At 36.4% G+C, this 24,040-nt stretch overlaps 1 protein-coding gene across 1 annotated transcript in view; it reads right to left on the bottom strand.

Annotated features, from left to right (window-relative positions):
• The window catches only part of FSIP1 (fibrous sheath interacting protein 1), a 67,085-nt gene that overhangs the window by 4,589 nt on the left and 38,456 nt on the right, over nt 1–24,040 (bottom strand). The window lies entirely within an intron of this gene.

The following is a 24,040-nucleotide window of genomic DNA, read 5'->3' as shown; positions in this document are numbered from 1 at the left end:
GCATAGCTCACTGATGTATCTTTTCAGTTAATTTCCTATTCAGAGACTGGCACACTCCCATCATTTTTATCACACAAGGCATTTCTTAATTTTGATGTTAAAGGTAATGACTGATATTAGTTGGTTATGGTGAAGAACAGCAAAGGATATTTTGCTTAAAGAGGTTAGCAATAGGGAGTTACTTCCAGCTTTTACAATCCTTAATGCTCCTAAAAACAAAGTAGCACAATTTTCCCTGGCAATTTAAAGATTATAATGGTAAGGACAGGACTATTTTTAGATATGTGTAATATATTTGCCCATGAAATAGGAGCTTAGAAGATATCATAATATGTATTTAAAATGTTGGAAACACTATGCAACATTTAATAGAGAAAAATGCTTACTACAATCAAAATCTCAGTTTTACACAACCTCCAAGACACAAAGGATCACCTGACACATTAATGAGCCCTTAAGCTACAGTGATTTATGTAAAACAAAAATTTTATTCATTGTGTAATGACTTCTACCACGAATTTACTTTACATTGTGCTAGAGGATGGAGATACTGTCATTTCAGAGGTGAGAACAATATCAGATGTTTAGCTGATATTTTTTTCCCTGAAGGTCTCTGATCCAACTACAGGAGTCATACTACCCTGTTTGATATATATGACATGACTTGGCTACAGCCAAGGTACCACAGGGTGTGTGGATTTCACCTCAAAACTGATTACTCATGTTCATCAGTGAGGACAGTTTCCAGTCAGGAAGGAAAGAATATTTCTTTGAAAAACTTGTGGCTATTAAAATTACAAGATGACACTAAAAAGTGAACAAGAATGACATTTTAAGTTACCTTCAGTCACCATTCTGTACTTACATATTCAAACATTATAAATAGCTAATAATCACTGCTACAGACAAAATCCTGTACAGTTCAGGCACTAACTGATGTGCACAAGCTCAGCTCTATAGAGTTATTTAACCCAATAGTCTTTTCCTGCAGACATCGATTTCCTTTCCAAAGATACTCCAAGTTTCTTTCTTGCACATAAAACTGCAACTGCATTAAAGAAATCAAGATGTTAAGGGCTTTTACACATGCAAAAAAAGAAAAAAAAAAAAAAGAGAGAAAGAAAAAGAGCATCAACAGGCTACTATTATGGGTACAGATCTTTATTTAAATGAACACATCATCAGGGAATTATATTGAGATTTCAAGTAATCTTGGTATCAATTTATGTATTTTTGATAATATTAACTGAAATCAAACCTCAAGCTTAAGTGCTTACATAGAAAACATGCAAAATATTACAACATCTTCAAACTTTACTTAGTCTTCTAAATTTTAATCCTAGTGTAGAAAGTACTCACTGATGAAAAATAACTCAGGGGAAAAAATTAGTAGCAAAACACTATGATGAATCAAAAATGAAACATGAAATGTTTCAAATTTTCACTTTTGATCTAAACTACTAGCCCATGCTGAAGTCCTTCAATTTCTTGAAAAAGTATTTTAATTGCAGTGTAACATTTATTTCCAAGCAGTGATTATCAGAATGGACTCACTGTAAGAAGCAAGAGCATCCACACAGGAAGAGCATAGCATAAGAGACCACTACTGGAAGCACAGCTGCATCGAGAGTATTTCCACAGAGCAGATTATACTGTGTAAACATTACTATATTTGTAACACAGAAGATGCTCACATCTGGAAACCCACATGGGTTCCCATATGGTTTTCAGTGTGTGGTTCTATACTAACATATTTCAAACCTCCTGGCCAAGATCATTTGGAGCTAATTTTATGTTAATGAGAGGACAATTCACTGCAGAAAGGAATTATGTATATGAAGCAAGTGAATGATCAGTACAAAATTAGCATTGGGAGGAAGATCATCTTGTCCTGCCTTTCTTTCGTCCTTTTATTTCCCCCATCCCCATCCCATTTATCTGCAGTCCATTTTCCCTCATCCAATTTTTTTTTCTTCTTTTTTTTATCTTTCAGGAAAATCATATGGCTTGTATTCATAGATTATCTTGATTATTACCAGAGAGGTAAGATTTAGAGCCTAAGGCATATGGGGAGGGAAATTAATATAATAACTTTGGAGTTAAAAAGTTTGGGAACTAGTGCGCTTGTTTTTCTCCAAAGTGGCAGGCCTACAGCCAAAGCAGACAGTGTAAAACATTTCTTTGTTCCTTCCTTTTTCTTTCTCACTCTTTCTCTTTTTCTCCCTTTGGCTTTTTTGTAAGACATGCATGTAAAGATACAGAAAGTATTTAATAAACCTCTCCAAAAATGACATTTTAAAATACTAAAGGCACACTGTTATTTTCTTTTGCCAAACTTAAGAGATGACTGTAGGCTTAAGGAAAAAATACACAGTGGAGAAGATAGCCACCAGTCATCCACTCAGCAGCCAGGAATTTACATTGAAATGAAAGCAGAAAGGCTGCTGTTAAAATCAGGAAACAGAGTTTAGGGAAACACCTTTGGGAAAGACATCTCACAGCAAAAAAGGCTGTGCATTTGCAACCAAATGAGCATTTGAACTCATGGAATTGCATAATACAACAACTGTATTAGGAGTCTGCAGAGTATGTATTTGCACACATCAGAAAAAATCCAGTCACAACCAACTGTAACAGTTCAGAGCCATGACTTGGAATCAGAAACACAGGCTCAGGGAGACACTCGATTCTACATCTCCCAAGCTTTCATTCCCCTTATTGTAAATAATTTACAACTCCTATACAGGATAAATACTTCAAGACATTTTTTTAAAAACACAAGGACATAAAATGAGTGTCATTCAAAATGCAGAAACAGCCCACTAGACAAGGGAAAATGAGGTATCAGGTCTGGTTTCCATTAAAAACTAGAAAACCTTTTAATTGTTCTGGCTAATTTTTAATAGGACACTGAGTCCTATTCATTTCCTAGGCTTTTTACCGTTAATGATCCAAAAAACTAATTCCTAGCCAGGAGTTTAGGAGCCTGCTAATGACCTTTACTGTTTATGTGTGGTTAGCTTTTCACACACTTGTGGCCCTCCTCTGACTGAAGATTTCTTGTTCCTTGCTGAATTCCTCCGTGACAGGAGTCTATAGAGAAAACCTTACTGCATGTGGTAGGAATGCAAACTTGTCATTTGCTGTGGATAGCCCTGCTGTGACTACAAGTTTTCAAGTTCAAATCTTTAGGCTTTCTTTCTACATCTGTACAGTAACAAAACCAGACTATCACTGAACGCCCATATCAGATTTTACCACGGAGAGAAAGCTAACATGTCAGGATTATTTCTAATTATAGTAAATAATCAAAAAAAAATGACACACAGTAAATGCGCAAGCACTACTAAGTCAGAAGGATGTTTAAGGACTCATGTAGCTGGCACATCTATAAGCATGGAAATTTTGTCCCTTAGTCTGAAAGTGCTGCACTCAATAGTTCACATGATAGTGTATTTGTTTGAAATAATTTATTTTGATGCCTAATTTGCTGACATTTTTACTAGTGTGTGAGACTGCAACAGCCAATTCTGAGGTAACTGCTTTCTTCCTGATAAAATGACTCCATTTTAAGAGAATACTGATCTATTGAGATAAAGTTCAGATTTTTGACAGATCAGCCCAGGGAAGTTTTGTAAGTTTTAGTTATTCAATAACTTATTGACAGTTTCTCAAACAGCTCTATTCTGCTTTGAAAAGGCAATTTTCCTAGTCCTTGCCTTCTATGTCCACATAACTCAATGTGGACCATGGGCTCCAAGGTCTCACTTTTCTGCATCACACCAAGCATCATGTATTTGTCTACAAACAGTACTGGTCAGTGCAACTGTGAAATATTATTAATACGCTGCATACAAATCACACACATCATGTCATTGTGGAAAAGCTTCTTATAATTTCCAGACATGTTCTTTTGCACCACAGGAGTCAGTTTGGTGTCCATAACTTGTAAACTGATTTAAATTAATGTAATATGCCCACTGTAGATTAACTCCAGCAGGTAACTAAGCACCACCGAGAGGCTTGCTTACTTCCCAGTGGCGAAGGGTAAGAGGACAAAAGAGCAAAAAGACTAAAGGAAGAATAAAAGCAATAAAACTTGTGGATCGAGATTAAAAACTGTTTAATAAGCAAAGAGAGAGAATAATAACAAAACAAGCAATACAAAGGCAATCACTCAGCATCTCCCATGGGTAGACCAACACCCAGCCAAAAAATTGTTAACTTTGTAGAACCTTCTCTTTTCCCTTTTTGTTACTGTGCATAAGATTATATGCATTAGCATGGAATGTCTTTTTGGTTAGTTTGGGTCATTGTCTTGATCCCAGCCTGCTGCACATCACCAGACTACTCACTGGGAGGGCAGACAGAGAACCACAGAAGGCCCTGATGCTGTGCAAAGGCTGTTCAGCAATAGCTAAAACATAGGTGAGTTATCAGCACTTCTTGGTCACAAATCCAACACACAGCACCCTGTAGGCTGCTGAGAAAACATTAACATCCCAGCCAAACCCAGTACAGAGACCCACACATCTGCTTTCACAAAGAAATTAAGTGTTCAGCATAAGTCACTTTACTGCTTCTAGTAGTTGCTTGTTTGTTTTATAAACACTGTGTTAAAAGAAAAAGCTCAATTAATGTAAAAGAAAAAAGTTAATCTTTCCTCTGTACAGCTGCTTCAGAGGGGTTAGTTCAGAATGTAATGGCAGAAAATATTAAAGGGAGTAGACCAGAAACATGTTCACAACTCAATGAGCATGGTTTTGGAGAGGCCAGTAATGTGCATGGTTTTGAGGGTGTTAAAAATTGAGACTGAAAGCTGAATCATGGATTCAGAAATTAAGAGCTCCTTACAATCATGATTTACCATCTGGTAGTTCTGTGCTTATGTCTAGTGGGCTTGGGGACTTCTGTAGTGTTTCAGTAATGACATACATCTTCAAGAATGAGCAGCATTCCTAAGCCATAGGAGAAAATCTCCTGCTTCTGTTTTTCCCTCCTTCTGCTGTATTTACTTCTGTTAGTTAAATTTTCCCTTCTCTTATTTTTTCCACTGTTTCTGTCTGTGTAAGGGCAAAAGAAACAGGTCTACTAGTCAATTTTTGGTAGCTACTGCTGCTAAGAGCCAAAACACAGAAAGGACAGAAGTATCTTGGCAAAAAACAGAAGCACCAGATAAAAAGAAGAGGAGATTATTTGGCATCCGGTAACATCACTGTCTGAAAAGAAAATTCAACTTGTAACATTATGAGCCACCAGAACCTCAACAACAAAGTGATTATACGTTGGAATAAAATGCCTTGTGTAATAAAATAAAACCTCCATTAAAAAAAAAATTCAGAATTTCAGAAGAGAAAATGAACTTCATTAGGAAATTGAAAATAAAAAAAAAAACTAGAATTTTTCCCTTTTTTCTCTGACAAAGAGAAATTTTAACAGAAATCAAAAGGAGACATGAGTTCATAGAATTTTGATCTTATTTAGAGTAGCAAAGTAGGTGAAAACTGTGGAGACAAGCCACGATAGTTGCAGCAGTTTTTTAAAGGTAGCCCATAGGTTATAGAGGTAAAAACAATTAAATCAGTTTTGCCTCCAAGAACTTGTCATAAACATGCCTATTTTAGTCATTACAAAGAGGTGTGACACTTGTTTAAATTTTGCCTTTCTCAAAAATATCAAGTCAATTGCTTGTGGCTTGAGCGTGCCAATAAAGGAAAAGTGTGTTTCATCAGCTATGCCACACTGTAAACTTTAGAAAGAGAAAGCAACTGGCTGCTAGAGGTAACAGAAGTTGGAGGGAAAAAAAAAAAAAAGGAAGCACGAAGATCTTTTGCAATAATTTCTTTTTCATTTGACACTATAGACACCAAGCGACATTGCTTACAGCTGCGGAGATTTCATGGTACTATAGGAGGGTATAATTAAGAGGTTTGTAAGCAGGAATTATTTCTTAGAACCCTATGAAAATGTTTCCATCATTTTTAAAGACCCAAAAAGCTGTATTTCTGAATTGCTACAAGTTTTAATTTTTACCCTAATTTTCAATTTTAGCTTCATTTCATGGTAGCTTTTGATCTACAGGTTGCATAACGTTTTCTATGTGCTTACATATTACCAGGTTCTCACCCATGGGCACTAAAATCTAAATTAGTATGTCCCCACCAAGTTTTAGGAAGGTAACTTTAGGAAACAGAACCTGCAAATGTCATGCAGGCCTAAAGTCTGTAACATTTCTATCAAGCACACCTTGTAATAAAAAATAAGCATTTTTCAAGTAACTGAAAATTACTCTGCATCATCATTTTCCTCAATTAAGTACATATGACTTTGAAGCTCCATTTTCATTATCTGAACCGATAGGGTATTTTTAACATTTAGACCCTAAGCAGTATTGGATTCAACCTAAACAATTAAAATATTAAATATAACTCATCAAAATATGTATTTCCATTAGTATGATGGCTTTTTCTGTAATTTTGGAGTTAATATAAGACTTATGCATGATGTTATATTGTACCATTTTCCCTAAGGTCCAAACACCAGTTGTATAGCACATTTTACTTTTGTATATATTGTATAATAAAAATTTTCTTTTGTGAAGTTTCAACATTGTTCTGCTATTCAATTTTACTCCAGTTTCCATCATTAGCAGCAGGGCACAAATTTCAAGTAAACAGGATTTAAGGAAGGAAGCAATTTTATTCAGCATCTTTAACTGAAGATAAGAACTAAAATTCTAAATAAATATATATTAAATCGCGTAATTAAATGTGCACAGAGTATATTTTCCTGACTAGGGCAAAGAGATACTGACTTGATGTGAAGAGCCTGTTTAACTGGATATCCTACTAGTCACTAAACAATAAGAGTTGAGTGTTCCTTAGAGAATGTAATTTCAAAGTTTAAGAATTTTTAAAGCTGCATAAATAATGATGTAAATTCCCCTTCATTTAAACACTGAACTATGAGAAAAGTGTCTGATTTAAATCACTTTGAATTTGAAAATCCATCTACTCCAAGGTTGTCAACAGATGTTTTGCAGGAATTCAGTTCTTTAACTGAAGATTAGTTCAAAACTTATCTCTTCTAATCTACTGTGTTTGCAGATAGAAAAAAGTCCAAGTATTTTTCCATATATGAGCCACTTTAAAAATTTTTATTTCTATAACCTTTCTCAACAAATGGATAGCTCCCTGTTTTTAAAGCACTTGATTTCATACAGTTTCAAGAGTTCTTATATTTGAAGCAAGCTGGTTTTAACTAAACACACTGACGGTGTGTGAAAACATAAGACACAAATTCCTGAAATCGTATTTACAATCCATTACTCAGAATAAGCCTCTCATTTTCTAGCCTCTCCTGAAGAAGCAGAACTTCTGCAATCTAGACTATTTAGCATTCAAAACCAGTTTCCTAAATATCCCATTTTGTGTTTTTAACTGTTTGTTATTAAGCATTTAACAGATTTCATTCCATAGAAATCTCTTCCTTGAATATTAAGTTGTGGCTTTAATTTTCAGTAAAGCCACTAGAGTAGACAAAAATGCCTTGATGTGGTTGCAGCTGTTTTCTGTTACAAAACCTCATTTCTTCTTATTCTCTTTTTTTTGGTCATATTGGCTTAATATTTTTTTCCGAGGAATAGTGTAGCATAATGGGATCACCCTCACATACAGCATCTTTTAAACTGCACTGAACTATCCAGAGATTTTAAGAATGCTTACAGGTCTATAATCTACTGGAGGAACACAAAATGTTTAAGAACAGAAGTGTTCAAGGCCAAGTTAGATGAGGCTCTGAGCAGCCTGGTCTAGTGGAGGTATCCCTAGCCATGGCAGGGCAAATGGAACTAGATGAGGTTCAAATCCCTTCCAACCCAACCATTCTGTCGATCTGTAATTCTGTGAAAACAGAGAAGTCACAAACACATGAACTAGATGACCTATGCAATTAAGAGTACTTTAGTCTTACAAAATATGGAAAGGACTGGCCCAACGAGCAGCAGGCCATAAAGACTCATCTAAAGTAACCACAGACAGAAGCTTCAGACTCAATTTTCTGATACTATTCAGGGATATCTTTTAAAGTGACTCTTAACTGGTTGGCTTTGTGCATCAACAGCAACAGGCACCTCTACATACTGACTTTTTCTAAGTAACATGATAATGTATATGGTAAGTGTGACCTGCAGGACGTATTTTGAAGGCGTAAATATTCTCTTCTGACAGCAGAAGAATTATTTGAAGGAAGGTTGCTATGTGTAGAATAAGGAGATAGAGAAACCCACAGAGTTCTCCAGTGAAGGAATATAGGTAGGGTACAATCTCAGTTATTCAACTTAAGGTTGATCAAATTCTCTTTTATGAATGTGGTTTTCTTATAGAGTTTTTGACATCCTCTCTTTGCTTCACATTAACGCCACCTAAATCAAGAGCCCTAGCCAAGTGCTAATGTCAGCTGTAGTTCCCCAAGGTCCTCACAGGAAGCAGAGAGACACCAGCACTGGGAACTGTAATTCAACCCAGCTAAAATTTAAGGACAGAACAGTTAAGATTTTGCTTACTAATTGCTTTTTAAAACTGAAGCCTTTCTGACAAAACATTTAAAAGGCTACTCAACCAAAAGAGAATAAATGGGAAGAAGTAGAAATCAATATTAAAAAATAAATTTGGCAAGTCACAGAAAAAGCAATATACTACTTTTCAGAAACTTGTGGTGAAGAAATATGTTGAAATATAGAATTGCAAATCTATTATCTACCTTTAAATAACAAGATCCATAATGTATCACACTAGTTACACTGCTAAAATCTAGAACATTAACAGTACCAAAAATTACACAACTTATAGGAATAAAGAAGAGAAGTTGTCAATCTTTGTAGCTCTGTGAATTGCAAATATGGAATCCTATCTCACAGTCTCAGGACTATGAAGTGTCTTTAAAAAAAGAAAATATCAAGTACCCATTCACTGCTTCTGAAATGTTTCTGTACTTTTCAATTCATGGCATGGATAATTACTCCCATAAAGGAAGATCCCATCTAAAATCTATGAAACTATCATTGTCTTTAAGGGAAAGATCCCGGTACATAAGCACAGATAAATGATTAAGGGTATGGATAGTTGTGCCACATCTCTGTCTCTGCTTGTGAGAGGCCAGAGAAACAAAATGCTTCATCAGTTCTTTTGGTGGGGGCTGTTGCCATAAGGCAAGTGCAAAGTTTCTACAGGGAACATCAGGTTGTAGCTGTGTTTGTCAATGTGGGCATATATTTTATGGAGCGCTGAAATAACATTTTTTAGAAAGGAAGAGAATAATAAGAAGCTTTTTCTTTACTGAAGAATGGAAGGGTATTTTGAAATGAGGTAACTGCATCTGGCTCTTGTATTTCCATTCAAAAGGAAAACCCAAAAGCCTTTAGGAAGAATGTGATGAACAATATTGCCCCAGGCAAAACATTTTATTTGGAGTTTCAAGCCTTCCTGCACCCGTTCTTGATTTTGGATAGGGGGTGGGGCACAAAATCTTTCAGTAACTACAATAGTAGGAGTTAAAGCTCGAAACATTCATATATATATTACCAGAAAATTCTTATTTACCACATAACAATAACATTAAAAAAGCTGAGACTAAGATAATATGAGTGCTAATCTATTTTTGCCACTTGATGTTTGGCAGCTGTTTTTATGAAGACACATAAAAAAGCAAAATTATAACTTTTTTTTTCCTAACTACAGAAGGCACTGCACAGAAAGTCTAGTTGTTTAAGTAAACTTCCATTTTGATTATTTATTAAAACACACTTTTTCTCAGGCTTGTCTAGCAAAGTAAATGTGCAAAAGTACAGGTATGTACCTGCTGGCATGATAAATTTAATATTTTATTATAACCAAAAACCCATGTATTTTATGTCTTTGCCAAACTAGAAACAGCATAAACATTTTAAGAACAGGTAAGAGAACAAACCCCTCTATTTTTCTTCTGAGGCAATGAGAGAAAACCTCAGCTACTTTCTGCCACTAACTGTAATAGTTTTCAATTCCCTAGGCCTTAGCTATAAAAACCACTTTCAGCATCTTTGTTTGTTTTCTTCCCTATGTCTTGTGGCAAGGACAACTGAAAAAGCCCATGCATTCCAAGTGTTGCAGCTCCTTATTGTTATTTTCCTGGTTCATGTAATCAGAAGCACAGGTATCTGCATACAGATAAAAAGCAAGAAAGCCTTCACTCAGTTTGGAGAGGCAGTCAGTTGATTTGACAATGGGAGCCATAGACCAGAAGGTACACACACATCACTGCAGTACATTTCTCCTTGTCTCCACTCACTTTTCCTGGCAAATCCATGCCTGGTAGATAAGAGAAGGCTGTGTGTCTGTAACTAGAAGCAACAACAGCATTCAACAGGTCACACAATCATATTGGGCAGGTTCCTGTACTTCCTCCTCATCACCAAGGAGCAGGCCACAAGCCAAGTGACAGAGGTACAGGAAATCAGACAGACCAAACAGCGTATTCTAAGCATAAGCATACCAGCTTTCCTGCACCAGGGAGAAAAAATAGTTACACTCATGTAGAAGGCTTTATAGTAAAAAGACTCGTGGTTTAAAAAAAAAAGTTTTGATGATAGAAGAATATTTTAGTGTTTGAATTTTTCAACCATTTTGTGCAGAATGTGCTCATACGTAAAAGGCAATTCAAAACAGCTGAGTAAATATTGATGCTAAGAAATTTTGCTTTTAGAGAAATTAAAACAATTCTAGAAACAACAAACAAATTACAAAAATGTAAAATGATACAGTTGCATGTAACTCAGAGAAAAGTTTATATTTTGCAGTTTGAAATGTATACTTGCAATAGGATAAAAAATATATTTTTAAATTAAGCTTTTGACAATCCCATTTATACTCAATGATGTACACCACAGTACAAAAAGGAAAAAAACAGTATAATACTTCCCCTAGTAAAAGACATGAAAGCACCGAGAGGCTCATGTTTTTCAAAAGAAAGTTATGTAAATTTATCATGCATTTGGGATACAGGTGACTCTGCTGAAGCTGGAGTCTGTCTTTTGCCCATAAAGTCAAAGTTCACATGTCACTCATAAGATCTGAAAGATTAATTTACAAAAAGTCTGTGTGATCACATTACAAGGTCAATGGCTTAAACACAAAGCACTGTGCACCCCAGTTGCTTGGAACTTTCTTTACTGCACATTGGAATGTTTTTGCCCAGTTGCTTTGGTAAAAAAGAATAACCAAAGTTCACAGCTGTGTTTCTGATGAATTAATGGTGACATTGTTTGTTTTAGAGGACACTATATTACTCTCAGTTATGTGGAATCACAGCTACTGAATCACTAGGCAGTGACAGAGTCAAGCGCTTTATTTGCTTCTTCCAGGCAGTTAGGAGAAAACTACTTATTCATTAGGTTAATTCAGATAGAGAGTTCCTTTTAAAAAAACATTGAGAAAAGAACTGATCATATTTTTTGAAACAAAAAATCAGAACTTAGATTGAATGACAAATATTTAAAAATTCTAACTTCTTTAACTAAGGACACTCACTTCTTAGGTTAACATGATTTTCCATTAGGCTTATTAAAATTTCAGACTTTTAAAAGACTTCCAGGATTATTCAAATTATTCAAATGAAATGTACCAAGGACCAGATTGAAAAATAGTTTCTATATCAAAAATAAGGTAAGTATAATATATATCCTTAGAAAGATATACATCTCTGAAAACATAGAGCAGCTGCAGTTTCCAGCATGATTATGTTGCATAAGATGCAATAAAAGGAAATCAGAAGAGATGGAAGGTCCATATTTCTGATTTTTTTTATGCTAATAGCAAAAAGAAAAACATACATAAACATCTAACATGTTGTTTCAGACATAAAAGTATATGTAAATACCAAGGCTGGCTACAGCTACAATCTGGAATGATGAAGCTGTGTATTAGTATAGCCTTCACAATGTGACTACATGTATGTACACCAGCCTGGCTGGCACAATTTGAGAGCTATATTTAATTCCTAAAATGAATGAGTTTTAATTAAGAAAGACACATTAGGGATCTGAGCCACACAATGATATTGTATCCTTTCCAGAGACATCAGAAATTCATTCCTTCTGGAATTTTAAGAATGAATTGTTGTGGATCTCACTGGTCTGCCTGGTAGGAGACACCAACAGCTTGTTCTTGCCTTATGGAATCTATTCACACATGTATCCCCTTACTGTACTAAGCACCACCTCATACAGGAGTTATTTAATTGCACTTGATGCACTGGACACAGTCTATGTTTTATTTTATGCATTATTGGAAAAATATTCCTTACATGGGTGAGTCATTTGTAGCTTTATGTGAGCCAGTTTAATATTGGCTACTGGGAGTTATAGGCTGTCAGGCACCATAGTGAAAAGGGATAAAATGGAATATGGAGAAAATAACAAGGCAAGGGACATGACATAGGTACTTTTGTATTTTATCCTCAAGTCACTCTTGGAAAGAGGATTAAGGCACTTCAGCCTCCCTGCTCAGAGCTGGAAGTGCTAAGCACTGTGTCACAGCATCTTGCACCTTTTCAGGCACACCCTCTTTGGCTTGGCTTTCTCACATGGCAGAGCAGTTTCATCAATAGCCATGAACAGTAATGCACCAATCTATTCTACAGCATTCTGCCAAGGATGGATAGGTTTCTCTGAGAGGACCACACTTTTAGTTTGAAACAGTAGGCTTACAAAGAACTAAATTTAGTTCCCCCATTGCCAAGTGAATGTTTGAACCATGAGATAAATTGAGTAATTAGAAGAACTCCTCCTTGTTTGAAACAAAAATGTTTTAAAAGTGCCTAGCTTTAAAAAATTCCTCTAGGTTTTAGATCTTAAGAAGACAAAGGCACCTGACTGGAGCCCACATTAAAAAAAAAAATAGACTCCAGAAAGGGTGAGTCCACAGACATTTGGGTTCTGAGTTCAGGCTTTTTTTCCTCTTATTAGTTAGCCTTAGGCTGTTCCCAGCTCAGTAAACTGGCTGCTCTGAATATTATTCTAAACCCACTTAATCCTCACCCTGAACGGCAGAGAAAGCCCAGGAATTAACATACATTCACTCAACACAGCTTTAACTGACTTGCCCAAGGTGGGAGGGCAGAATGTGCTAAGCCACTGCACCTACCTGTCTTTCACTATGTTCCTAGGATAGAAATTCACATCTTGTTGAAAAAATAAAAAAAGGAAGGCTCAGTAATGAAAAAGAATCAGTGATTTGACTCTTTCTCTCTCTTGATTTTTTCCACATACTGTGCATGTGGAATGGGGTAAGGATGTGCAAGTATGTATGCACATACCCACTGTGCACCCTAATGAGTTAATAAATCATTTACTGGCTTATTCGCAAAACCAGAAATATTGGGGTGGACACAGGAAAAAGCTGCAAATGACACCAGTACAAAATAATAAAGTATTAAGAATAAATTAGTAAGTGAAGTGAATGTGTGGAATGCAAATTTCTACTCTGCAATATGTAATTAAAGAATTTTGTAAAATCCCAATATTTGACTCTAGGACATGCAAAAAAAAAAAAAAATCTGGATCATTGTATCTTCCAAAACCACAAAGCAGACCCATATGCTCATGAAACAAACCATATGGAAAAAAGTCAATCTTTTAAAAATATTCAGGAATATTTTTTACAAGACTCATCAAAGAATTCTAACAATTTCTATAATGAGAAACTTAAGATTTATTCTTCCCATGACACAGGAAAAAAGTTCACACTAAAATGTTTAAAAGGCTACTCTGGTAAAAAAAGAAAACAAGAAACAAGAAGTGGTGGATATTTGGTAATAAAAACCAAATATAATGACATAAGACATAAAATGACAGCTTTCCTTCTCCAAATGGGGCCTCTTTATAACAGATGAGCAGTACTTGGTTGAGAGTTTTACCAAGAGGAAATCTTGTGGCTTCTGGACAGCTGAGAGGGGCCAGTAATGTATTGGCCTTGCAAAAAGAGCAATAGTGTGACAAAGAGGAGGAGTGAAAGCCTTGCCAAGCTCTTTGTGCTTACATCTGGTCACAGCTACAGCATAAAGACACCTGCCTGAAGTTACAGCACTGCAGAAAAGGGGCCAACAGATCCTGAGACAAGAACAGCTATGCAGTCAAGGAACCAATGATACATCTTATTCTAAAACAAATTGAACCTGATCCTAAATTTAAGAAACACCTGTGGCAATTCTGAAGCTGCTGTAAAGTAAACCAGAGGAGTTTAACCTGATAAACTTCAATTGCTACTAGAAGTTCTATATACTATCATGAAGGAAATAAAGACCAAAGATACTGTACACATAAAAGGATAAATTTTGCTTACAATGCGATTTCTATTCCTGGTTTTACTATATAATTTTTTCTGTTTAGCCATTTACTGTATCTCACTTTAATTTATTTGAAAAAATTACTATTAAAGGGACAAAATGGTTTGGTTGAAAGCTTGACTGGAGGACTCTGAATTCCTTGAATAAAATATATTATATGATGCACAAAAGAATACTAATATGTGCAAACTATGCGATATTGTATATGCTAAAAATGAGAAATCAGACCTACAAATCTTTTAGAACAACGTTGTGTCTTTGTTCATACAAGTGATCACAAAACTGAGATTACAGCAAAAACAAAAATTAGAATTTGAGAAAAGCAAGCACAAAAAAAGTCCAACAATGAAGAGCAAATTGCATTCCATATTTCTTCTGAAATTAGACACAGCATGACACTTCAAGTGATTAAATTTTAGTTTATTTGAACAGTAAAGCAAAGTGTTTTTATTGACAACCATGAAACAGTAAGATTACTATAAAATATTGAAATGAGGAAAATATTGATGAACAGAACTAAAAACAAGAGGTGACCTCACAAAACTGAAGGAATGTTTAATTCAACTTCCTCAATTATACTGCCTTCATTACATATTTCATGTAATTTAGGACCATACTCTTACACCACCATTTTCTCTTCACTTACCTCACACAAAGAAAAATACCATAAGCAGAAAGTCTATGGTCTATTCATCAGCACACATCTTCTAATCTCTGCCTGTGCATCGCCACAGACTGTAATCATGGCGGGTTTATTAGTGCAGCTCAGTGACTCCTTTATCGCTATTTAATCCTGACTGCTATATATCCTACACAGCCAACTATCTACACAGCACCTACTGCACACTATGTCTGCCACTATAATAGTACTGAACTGGAATTAAAATTACAGCATTACTAAACATACTAAGACCATTGCTAAAGATGAGTGCCAAAGGGGACTAGCTGAAGGGGAATCTCTGAAGGGGATTAGCTAGGACATTCTACAGCACTACCTGATGAGAAAATTACATTTCAAGCATATGAATATTTCAAACAATAGAAAATATCACAAGGTAAAGCCAAGGCATACTGATATATTCTTTACATCTGCATATTTCAATGTTCTTGTCATATAACTACAAGGAATTTGAGTAAAGCCACAGACACAATCCAGATGTGAGATTATCTGATGCATCTTTTAATAGTACCAAGGAACTCACAGCCCACAGAACATAAAGGGCAAAGGATTAAAAAAAAATTCTTTTCCTTTTTTAATGTTGGCTTGTTCAAAGGGTTGCTCTGGGGCAAGGTGCTTCAAAACCACTTCAGGGTGGTCCACTGTAGTTTAATTCTCCTACTCATCACTCTCCTTGGCATCTAAATATAACTGAAATTCTTGTGATGCAGTATTAAATACTTGTTTGCATTTCCCTCCTTCAGAGGATTTTCTTTCTGTAAATCATAAGACCTTTAGAGTTCATCTATATCCTCTAGCACCTTTACCCAGGGTATTTTCCAAAAACAGGATAAATATATCTAAGTAAAATTCCACTCTAAATTTTCATACATGTGCTTTATCCCAACCTTGCCAAAAGTCAAGGGCTACTATAATGTAATTTGTAGTTATAACATGTGAAGCATGGCGCTCATACACATGGTAACAAAAAACTTCATATTTATGCTTTTAATGGATTTCCTCCTTTCTTCATAAACATTAAAATTACTAGTTTTGTCTGTTTTTTTCAGAATGAGACAGTCAACCAATACAGTATATCCAATAAAATAACAAAAAAGAAAAATCATTAGGTTGAAAGAAACTAGTACGAGTAGGTATCAAATACTTAGACTTCTTCAAAGACACAAACTCATTTCATCAAATATAGAATCACAGGATCATATCATAACTGAGATTGGAAGGGGCCTCTGGAGATTGCCTAGTCCAAAAACTCTGCTTAAAGCAGAATCAACTACACTATGTTGATCAGGCTGTGTCCAGTCAGTTTCCGACTCTCTTTGGGGAAGAAGACTCCGGAACCTCTTTGTCACCACCAATACTAGTGTTTGATCACTCTCAAACGCTTGGGATTTTTCCCTCTTGTATTTAAAAGGAATGTCTTGTATTCCAGTTTGTACCCCTCTTGGTTTTTTTCTGAAGGAAAAGATATGAAAATAATGCTTATGAAGCATGATTTGTGAGCTAGTTTCCACCAATTGCATTCTGAGTCTAGTTAAACTTCAATAACCCTAAATACTTACAAGGGAGTGTCTGAAAAACATTCACACAATGCCAGGAATTTAATACTCCTAACCAGCACAAGATTTTAACGCTCCTTCTTAGAAAACTCAAACAATATGTGCCACCATCAATAACTACAAGGAAGACTCTCTATCTCACATTTCAGCTTCTAACACCAAGTTAATTAATTTTCCTTTAACAGTCTCGGTAAATCATCATAACGGTTTAACAACACATTGTTCATGAACATCATCTTCTGGGCTTGCTAAAGTCACTATTTACTTGATGGTTGTAAAAAAGCTAAAATCATCAGCCAATTGCTGGGTTTCATACAACAGCTAACAACACAAAGGTTCAAAAAAAAACCAGACAAGTATGAAAGAATGGATTAAATTCATCTGAGTTTTACACTGGAATTTGTTGGCAAGTCAAACATTTACCAAGAACTTTTTAGCATACAACTGTTCTTTGTCAAATATATAAAATAAATGTCTGAGTCTAAAGCTGTGCATGGATTGCCATCCCATGTGATGGCTGTTTGTGGGTTGAAGACCATACATACAGTCTCTTGAAAACAGCTGTTAGAAGGAAAATCATGGCAAGAGAGAACTTCACGTAGGCCAGCTATCATGGAATCTACTCATGATCTCCAGAGAGCATGTGCAGTTCAAGGTGAATCCATTCTGACAGCTCCATTATCAGTACTAGCACCACTGTCGTGCTCATATTCTCGATGTTGAGTGAAGGATGGCAGAGGGTGAACAACACTTGTATTCTTAATGTTGTATTAACCTCTACAGAAATTGCATACTTCTGCTGTATCTCCCCCCCCTCTTGGGACAAGGAGTCCTCTCTGCCCGTCTTGCTGATCATTACTCTCAAGTATACTTTTTTTTCCCCATACTGTTTTAGGGGCAGCAGATTCGCCAAGCACTTACTGGACTTGTGCTAAATAAGTATCATGTCTGTTCCCGCAGCATACAGGCAAGTCACTTAAGAGCCACAACCTCCTCCAGTTCACAGTGTTTCTTTCTTCAACCACAAAGAACAAGCCTCAGATTGAAACCTAGGAAAAACCCCAGAGTTTTTAGTATGAGAGTCTAGACATACACCATCTGCACAATAAAACTAAATTGATGCTTGCTATATCCCATCATGAAATCCAAGTGAATAACAGAGCTCAAAGATTATTTTAGGCCTCTCCGTATGGGCTGAAACCTCTTACTTTATTCATGAAACTATAAATTAATACTCAATCAACTCCTTCATTGTCCCTTTTGCTTTTCTTCCTATCTCCTTTTTCAAATATTAGTACAAAAATGAGATGCTTTCACTGATTACTAAGTCTATGAGTTTTCTTTGTCAACGAGAAATTTACTACATGTGCATTAGTAGACCAAAATTGACTTTAATGTTTGGGGAAATACTCTTCTGTACCAGAGTTACATTTTTTCCTAAGTGATTCACTCTATAACAACAAGGTGTTCACATTTCGAAAACAATTCCAGGTCTCAGGTTAAGTTAATACTGCATAACTTAGAGATGCAAAGCATTTTTAGCTTTTATTAAAGCTTTATGACTGTTCAAAGAATCAAATCCATAGTTAATGCTTTCAAATGAACAGAATTAAAAATGAAGTAAAATATGAAATATATCAAAGAAAAAATTTGCTTGACAATGTCAATACATGAAAATACAAAAATAAATTACACTACACAGTACCTCTTGATCAATCTTCTTTTCATGACTGAATGCTTAACTTAATTCTCTTCTTTACTAACTGAGGATGTTTTACAGGCATTTCACAGATGAATGTTACTGGACTACCTTCAGATGAAACATGGTTTGTATTCAGCATTTCACAGGTACAGATGTATTGATAATCTAGGGAAACTGCACCCTCCCCATAATGTCTTATTCAATATATACACTCTAGGTCCTGCAATAACCAATTCTTTTGAGTACTGCATTTCCCTATTACTGCTGTCTGTCACTGCATCTAGCTCTTCTATAAAATTCTCCGACATGTCCTCTCGCCTATATAGAAAATTAGACATTTTGAAAAGAAACATGAAAAATTACCTAGAAGAAGCTATGAAAAATCTCCTATTCCACGCCCTCTAGAAGTATTAAACTATCCTCATGCCCTTTCCAATTCAGCTTTTGTCTAATCTGTTTTCACGCCCCTAGTGGGTATAGGTTACTTAAAATACCAAGTTATTTACTGTTTTCTTAATAGCTCATCTGGATTTTTTTTTTTTATGGTTGTTATTGTTCTTCAAATGAAGCACAATTTCTCTTTTGACTTTTCACTACAGAAACCATTTCCTTCATTCCACTTTGCAGAAGTGCATGCTTAAAGACTGCTACCACATTCTCCCAAGAGTTCTCTCATTCATTCCAACTCACCCCAGGTCTTTCCATATTGGTGTAGTTATTTTCTAGGTCTGTGATCTAGGCATCTAGACATGGTTTGATGCTCTTCTTTGCTCTCTCACTAAAGAGTCCACTGCTCTTTCACTAAGGTTTGCATAACAGAATATGGGATTCTAACTGAGACCTAACAAACCTGCACAGAACAGAAATGTATCTTTTTTATACACCACAATATGATGGTTGATGGTCTAACATGACTCAGGCAGTTCTGCCATAGACCTGAGAAGCCTTCCACCAAAACAGGTATTGTCGTTTGTATTTGTGCCATCATTTCTAATCAGCACCTTGATGAACTGCATCCTAACTATTTTTGGACCATTTGTATACAACACTAATTTTTTTAAGATACTGACATATCTGTCAACTTCATGCTACCAAAAAATTAATAAGCATACTGTTCATTTCAATTTCCAGATCATATGAAAATTCAAAATAAAACTGAGCCAAAGAGAAATCTTGTCACAGTCAAGTTTCACTGACTTTTCCCTAGTGAACATTTAATGTTTCTAGCCTGCACATATAAATTGATTTGAATCCAATTTCAATCTACTGCTTCTATCTAAAGCCGTAGTGGCATAGGAAGTTCTTTTTTGTGATCCCCTTTTCTTGACAAATCTGTTTGCTGTTTCATCCTTGTTATTTTTCCCTTATTTTTAAAAAATAAGTGCTTTTTTCCATTTGCAGTCTCTCAGTAACCACTCTTGTGGCCATTTTTAATTTTGACTAATAACAATTCTGAGATTTCTTCTTGCAGTAATTTAAGTTTGATTATCAACCAGATATTTGAAAATAGTCTGCATGGAGACTCTATCTTACTTTTGGGGGAATTTTTTTGTTATGGATAGAGATGCTAGTTCACTGATATTAGAAATAGTACGTTTAACACTTGTATACAATTTTTTAGCAAAATGTGATACCAAAAAAAAATTAAAATTAAGAACTTTGTCACTAGCATGACTTAAAACAGGTTTGTTCTTCCTTTTAGTATTAGGATTTTCTAACATACAATGTTCCTTTCTTTGACATACTTGATTTCCAAGCCTATCAGCGTTAGCCTTCATAAAATTCTCTCTCTAACCTGGTATTTTTCTGCTATGTTTATCCACATTATCTTATGAATACAATATTATTTTCCCTTTTAATATACTGTCTTAATGTGTTTGAAATCAACATTTTAGTTCCAAGCCTTCTTTTGCAACTGGATTACCTTCACATCTGACCTTTCAATTTTAAAAAGAGTTTGAAAGTTGGGGGGGTGGGAGGTTTGTTGTTTTTTTAAAAAGCTTTCTTTCAATCCTTATTCCCTTGAGAAGTTTAGTCCTATTAGTTCTCAGAGTCTGCTTCTTGACATCCACTTTTCTATTTTGTTTTCTTTACTAAACATTGTGAGTACCATCATTGCACTGTCACATCAATCAAGTTGCCTTTCACTTAGCCATTTTTAGCTGGTTTCTCACTCTTTAAAACTACATCTATAGAAACTTTCCAGCAAGTTGCTTTCATTTTCCTTCTAAAGAAAGAAAAACCAAAACACTATGACATTGCTAAAAGGAAAAAAGTCACTAGTGAATGCTTGTTAAACTTACTCTATTATACCTTTCTCAAAGGATATCTGGGTAATTAAACATTTTGTCATACCACCAAATCCTAGATTGCTTTGTTAACTGCTTACAAAAGTCTGCATACATTCATTGATCTGTGGTGATCTGCTATTTTGAATTAATCAAATTTTCCCTTCAGACCTTAATAATTCATTCAATAACTCAAGATTTCTCTAAATTTTTGACGCATTTACTTTTCTTTTCTGATTCTTTGGCCTGACTTGGAAAAGGCTGTACCCCATTTATAGTACCCCATCTCTTTGCTGCCCTTCCTCAGACACACTCCAGTACCTCAATGTCCCCCCTGAATGGAAGGGCCCAGAACTGGACACAGCACTCAAGGTGTACCCTCACCAGTACTGAGTAAAGTGGGAGAATCCTTTCCCTATTCCTGCTGGCCACACCATTCCTGACACAGGCTGGAATGCTGCTGGCCTGCTTGGCCACCTGGGCACATGCTGGATTATGTTCAGCCAGCTGTTGACCAACATGCCCAGATTCCTTTCCACTGGGCAGCCTTCCAGCCACTCCTCCCCAGCCTGCAGCACTGCATGGGTTACTGCAGGACCTGGCACTTGGGTCTGCTGAACCTCATGCTGTTGGTCTCAGCCCGTCTGTTCCTCTGCAGAGAACTACTACCCTCCAATAGATCAATACTTTAACTCAGCTTGGTGTTATCTGCATATTTGCTAACAGTAGACTCAATCCCCTCATCCAGATCATCAATAAAGATATTAAACAGGTCCCAGCCCAACACTGATCATGAGGGTGCACCACGGGTGCCTAGCTGCCCACTGGATGTAGCACTGCTCACCACCACTCTCTCTGGGCCTGTTCTTAACCCAGCAAAGAGGGCTTCTGTCCAAGCCATGGGCTGCCAGCTTTTCCAGGAGAGACTATGGCCATGGGAGACAGTGTCAAAGGCCTTGCTGAAGTCAGGCTACATCCACAGCCTTTCCCTCATCCACCACGGGGGTCACCTGGTCACAAGGGATCAGACCCAGTCAGCAGGGGTTGATCAGGCAGAACCTGGCTTTCCTAAACCCCTGCTGGCTGGGTCTGATGCCTTGTTGTCCTGTATGTGCTGCGATCACACTCATGAGCTGCTCCATAGCCTTGTTGGGCAGCAATCATGCATGCTATAAAAGCGCAACCAGATTCCACTCCGAATTTGTACAAGAGAGATCTGATTAACTTCTATTTCACAACTTAGGTGGCTTTTTGAATACAAAAGCCCTACTTTCCTCCTATCCTACAGACATATGGGGGTTCTATAGCACAACCAGCCCCAACAGGAATTAGATCTAAAACTGGGGGATCAAATAAATGTGCTAGAGAGATGCCTCAGCAATTTAAGCATATAGGTTTTACTTTTACCACCTAAAGTGCCCCAATATTCTTTCTCCTTAAATTCTTCCCACATTTTCTGCTGGAAGAGATATTTGCCCACATTTCCTGCAACAAAGCTGTTACTGTGCTTTATTAAAACAACTATGCTATAAACGTGCTAACATCTGTGAAGGGTTACATCTACTGGTTGGTTTGGATTTGTCTTAAATGTTGTAGGTGACAGTAAAAGTAATTTAAAAGTGCCAGGCATTAAGCCTAAGCAAGACAGAGGTCAGTAGGGCTTATCACTATTTAAAAATTGAGAGGGGTAAATCTTTATATTTAAAACACGTTGATAAACATATGAATGTAGTAATGTGAGGAAAGCCAGTCCTATATAACTTGGCTCCCACTTGCTAGATATGTTTCCACCTTCATAATGCTCCAGGCTGATACTCACTAGGTGGTCAACTAGCAAGTTTGATTTGAGTTTAAATAAAGTAGGAGTTGATTATAATTGGAGAATGCCCACTACAGATTTTAAATACCTGTACAATCCTTCATGTTTATAAAAAGCACTGGCAGAGCCTTGCAGCATTCCTCAGCAGCTACTTATTAAGAGATGGACAAGCATCCAAACATGAAGCTTTTTCTTTTCAAAACACAAAATCTCCACCACAATGGACTAACATCATGTAAACACATCTTTTTCTCTTCACTTAAGATACAGACACTTAGAATATTAGGAATTATTTATGCGAGAAGGGCAATAATTTCATAAGAAGAATTCCCAGCTTCCAGTCAACATGCTGAGATGAAGCAGCACATTTCACATATATACAAGTTTGCCCTCAAAAAGAAAGGAAAATTGCCCAAAGTCGAAGAAGCGAAAATCTGTAAAAAGGACAGTAACAGAAATGGCAGCAGACAATGGGCTCATTGTTTACAAATACAAAAATATTTTATGAAATTAGGATCAATAATAAACAACAGAATATAAGCAACCATATGGAGCCTCTGTCCTGTAAATATTGTCCAAGATGCTGTTGGCTTGCTCTGCTGCCAAGGCACATTGCTGGCTCCCATGCAGCTAGGCCCCCCAGTCCACCAGGAACCCCAAGTACTTTGCAATGGAACTGCTTTCCAGCCCATGGGTCCCCAGAACTGTTGTTGGCAGTTCTCTTTCCCAGGTGAAGGCTTTGCTTTTACCCTTGCTGAATTTCACCAAATGTCTGTTGGCCCATTGCCCCAGCTTGCTGAAGTTTCTCTGGACAGCAGCCCTGCTCTAAAGTGTATTGAGCTGAGAGCTGCATCACCCTCTCTGCCCTTCCCCAGTCTGGTATCACCTTCAAACTTGAACCAGAACACACTGTACTTTATAAACCCCTATGTAAATAATTCTTCCCATTTTCATCCCATTCTATGGAAATCATTATCCGTGCTACGAATCTCATGACTAAAAATCTCAAGAAATCATCCGTATCTCCCTCCCAACGTCAGTCAGTAGCTAAAGTATGTTTAAATTTTTCAAAGTGATGGGATTTTATGCACTAGTCAAAGCTTTGTATTCAGCTTAAACCAACTCTGAATATTACAACAAAAGAACGTGAAGTTACATGCCTCCTCTGACGGGCTGGGTTTCTGCCATTCATGCCTACTATACAACACAATACCATTAATTGATGTCACAGTGGAAGAATTTTCCTCCCCTGGAGTCACATATTCTAGAGAGGCAAGCATTCAGGACAAATACCAAATTCAGTACCCAATTACATGCTCATAGCAATAAAGAGTGAAGAGAACAAGAAAAAATACAGCTATATTAATAATCATAGTGGTACTCCAAATACAAAAATGTATCTCTGTAGTCCACACTCAACACTTCCCCACAGTATGAGGTTAGAAAGGACAATGGATCAACCCTGTCTCATTGAAGGGAACTTGGGCAGAAATAACAATGTGTGGTGCATTGAGAGCAATAATGCAAGAAACAACAGGGGTTGAAGGATTAAAAACAGTTTGAATTTAGACAACAAAGAAACAGACAAAGATACCAAAACAATAGCTATACCTTTTT

The sequence above is a fragment of the Ammospiza nelsoni genome, chromosome 6 (assembly GCF_027579445.1).
Source record: "Ammospiza nelsoni isolate bAmmNel1 chromosome 6, bAmmNel1.pri, whole genome shotgun sequence".
In the NCBI taxonomy this organism is placed as follows: domain Eukaryota; kingdom Metazoa; phylum Chordata; class Aves; order Passeriformes; family Passerellidae; genus Ammospiza; species Ammospiza nelsoni.
The sequence above is the reverse complement of the archived record's forward strand: the minus strand, read 5'-3'. Positions and strand labels throughout refer to the sequence as shown.